General features: G+C 37.9%; 2 long non-coding RNA genes across 2 annotated transcripts; both read left to right on the top strand.

Annotated features, from left to right (window-relative positions):
- Positions 1 to 484: 484 nt before the first annotated feature.
- LOC109586942 (uncharacterized) lies at positions 485 to 739 on the top strand. Its single transcript, XR_002187309.1, has 2 exons — positions 485 to 514; positions 553 to 739. It is a non-coding gene; the product is annotated as an uncharacterized LOC109586942 (long non-coding RNA).
- A 1,623-nt stretch (positions 740 to 2,362) lies between these two features.
- LOC109586939 (uncharacterized) lies at positions 2,363 to 2,819 on the top strand. The gene is made up of 2 exons (XR_002187307.1): positions 2,363 to 2,443; positions 2,511 to 2,819. It is a non-coding gene; the product is annotated as an uncharacterized LOC109586939 (long non-coding RNA).
- Positions 2,820 to 2,955: the final 136 nt, after the last annotated feature.

Here is a 2,955-nt window from a genome sequence, read left to right as displayed (position 1 = left end):
CTTGGGAGTTGATCCGCATTCTAGGCACAAGCCCGTGCACGTTCCGCGCGTTCACGTGCTTGGTTCAGCGTGCGGAACGATCCGCAGCAATCCGCATTCTAGTAACGCCCAATGTTTTATGACCGCGAATAATTGCAGCTCGAATCCATGATTCGCGGTCATAAAAAAATCAATTAAAAACCATGGAAACTATTAGAGCGTTGCTATGACAATTAAGACCACGTGTTTAGTGTTCAGCTATTCATCTGTTCTTTAGCAGCTATAGTGGAGCTATTCACCAATAGCGAGTCCTTTTCTATCTGTTAACTTCTTGTATGGGCCGTTACCTCAGAGCTCTTTCAGCCTCTTTGCTGCACAAATTGTTGCTGGTCCGCGTGCTGCAGCGCCATAGATATTAGAGTACATAGGGATTGGAAACGGGCCGTAGCAACAGGAAAATGCTAGTTGATAGTACCGTAAATAATTTCTCTAAATACTCGTATATAAAATTAAAAATGGCTGAAAGTTGAAGCAGGTAAGCAAGCTTCTCAGGTGGTTTATTGTTGCATAAAGTCTTATTTTGTGCAGGTAACCCTTCAATAATGTTTAGAGACATTCTTCCTGTTTGCCCAAGCTGTCTGCTGTAGCAATGTATCTGTTTGCAGTTTAAATTCAGTGTTTTATGAATTAGCAATCATTATTGATCACATTTACTATATTTAGTTCTATTTTTTGTTTTGTACAACCTATTGAATAGAAATGGTGTTGACGACCTCCGGTGTGTTCTAAGCAATACAATGGTGTGATAGCTAATGTCACAGACCCTTTGGTTTTTATGTTAAGGGTACAAAACAAACCTCTCAAACTAATCAGTAAATCTATTGTTACAGAAAGATGCAACCGTATTTCCAAACGAAACATAATGGGTGACCTCCACATTATGAATCTCTATTGAGTGGTTGAATAAGTTTTTGTTTTCTGTCTAACACTACTGAGATAAGGGTACAAAACAAAATGTCATTCTAAGCATTCTCATTCCAAAGCAAATATTCTGTGTAAATGATGATGCTAGCAACATAAAAATTAGTCTGGGGATAGATGCCGGTCTCCTCTGCTTCCTTTGATATAAATAATGACGTATAGTGACACCACTGCTGGAATGACAGGTCTCAAAAAGACAGCTCTTGCTCAAAGACAGCCTCCGTTTCTAGGCGTTGCCAGATGCAAATGTCAACTAGCATCCGTATCCTAGCGATGTATACGGAGATGCCCCGTTTCCAATCCCTCTGTACTCTAATATCTATGGCAGCGCTGCGCCATAGATAATAGAGTAAATGAAAGGGATTGGAAACGGAAGCGTGGGCGTAGCCCAACCTCCATTCATTTGTATTGCTGCTAGGCTGACAGAGGCTCGTTGAAATTTTTTGTCACAATTTACCCTTGATTTTCTTTCTTTTAGGAGCAATATCTCGCAAACAAGTGTTCCTATGCAAGTGAAATTAATGCATCAAGTAGCCTAATGTTTCCTCTTTATAATTCTGCTTTCTATTGTACAGATAATTTTACCATGTTAATGTTATGGCACTTTTAAAACCATAAAATGTATTTTTTGTCATTATAATCCCTTTTTTGAAAACAAGCTAGAGTAAAATGCAATATCTTTATAATCATATGAAAGAGTTTCCATTGGCATATCGAATGATACTAGTTAGAGTTAGAATCCATGAAGCATGAGTTTGTTACAACAGAAAAAGGGCGAAAAGTGAAAAAATTTTGTTGTACCTATAACTCGTTGCAAAATAGCGTTGTAGAAGTAAAAACCTTGCTGCAGGTAGTCCAACACTTTCTATATGGAACGGTAGGTATATCATAAGTAAGCGTCCTCTTGGATCTCCATAGATATCCTTCGAAGTCCTTGCAGTACAGCCTCACTAATGGAGGAGATGGGAAATCAACCAGGTTTTGGGCCGGTAACCAATAGCAACATCAACCAGCCTCCGCCCCCGTTTCCAATCCCTTTCATTTACTCTATTATCTATGGCTGCGCTGGTGATAATAAACCACGCCCAAGTCAATAAACACTAACTAGAATGGGTGGACAACTGGTAAAGCAGCTCCAAAGAGCCCAAGGCTTAGTGACACAAGAAGAACAACAGCTCAAGAACACTACAGCAAGGTGCTTTTCTTCACTATTGCGCTATTTTCAATTAAAATAACACCTCAGTTTATATGGTTTTTAATTGAAAAATTTTTTATGACCGTGAATAATTGCAGCCGCGAATATATCCCGACCTACCATAGATACTACATACACACATGGATATGAAACAGGAAGTCGGTATCCAATTAACGCTTTGAAGTTCACCTGTAAACGTCATAGCGTAACCAGCATAGCTCTATCCTTGGCGCTTTTCTCTCTATGTTTTCGAGAATTTTTTTGACTCACTTATTTTTGTGAAAGAAGGTATATAGGTGTTTTTGTTTTGTTCAGTAGACCTAATAAATATATTCTCATTTCATTTTGTCAACAGGCCTCATGTTTACATGACAAAATTAGAAGACCTCCATTTTTATTTGTAACCACCTTTTCTAGACTCTCGAACGGAGTTAGCTAGTAAGTCTTGGAATCATAATAGTGTATTGTTTGTTACATGGACTGAAACTATTCTCGTGTCAATGTAATGAGAAATGACTGAGATAATAGCCAAAAACTAGTTTTTTTAATATTAATTTTGTAACCACCTTTTTGAGACTTCTGCACCAGGTATGAACAAGTTACTACTTTGAGTGTATTCATTAAGGCCTCTTATATAGACTGTTTATGGTTTCATTTTTCTAGACGCTATGTTTCAAAAGTAATAATATATTTTTTGCAAGTGTTTCAAAGGGTGTGGTTTAATTTCCAGTGAGAACTGAGTAGTGAAAGAATAGGTTATTTACCAAGAAACACAAGCAGGATTTCAGTGGCATTGATGA

The sequence above is a fragment of the Amphimedon queenslandica genome, unplaced genomic scaffold (assembly GCF_000090795.2).
Source record: "Amphimedon queenslandica unplaced genomic scaffold, v1.1 AMPQUscaffold_12739, whole genome shotgun sequence".
Classification (NCBI taxonomy): Eukaryota; Metazoa; Porifera; class Demospongiae; order Haplosclerida; family Niphatidae; genus Amphimedon; species Amphimedon queenslandica.
This window is presented reverse-complemented; position numbering and strand designations above follow the sequence as displayed.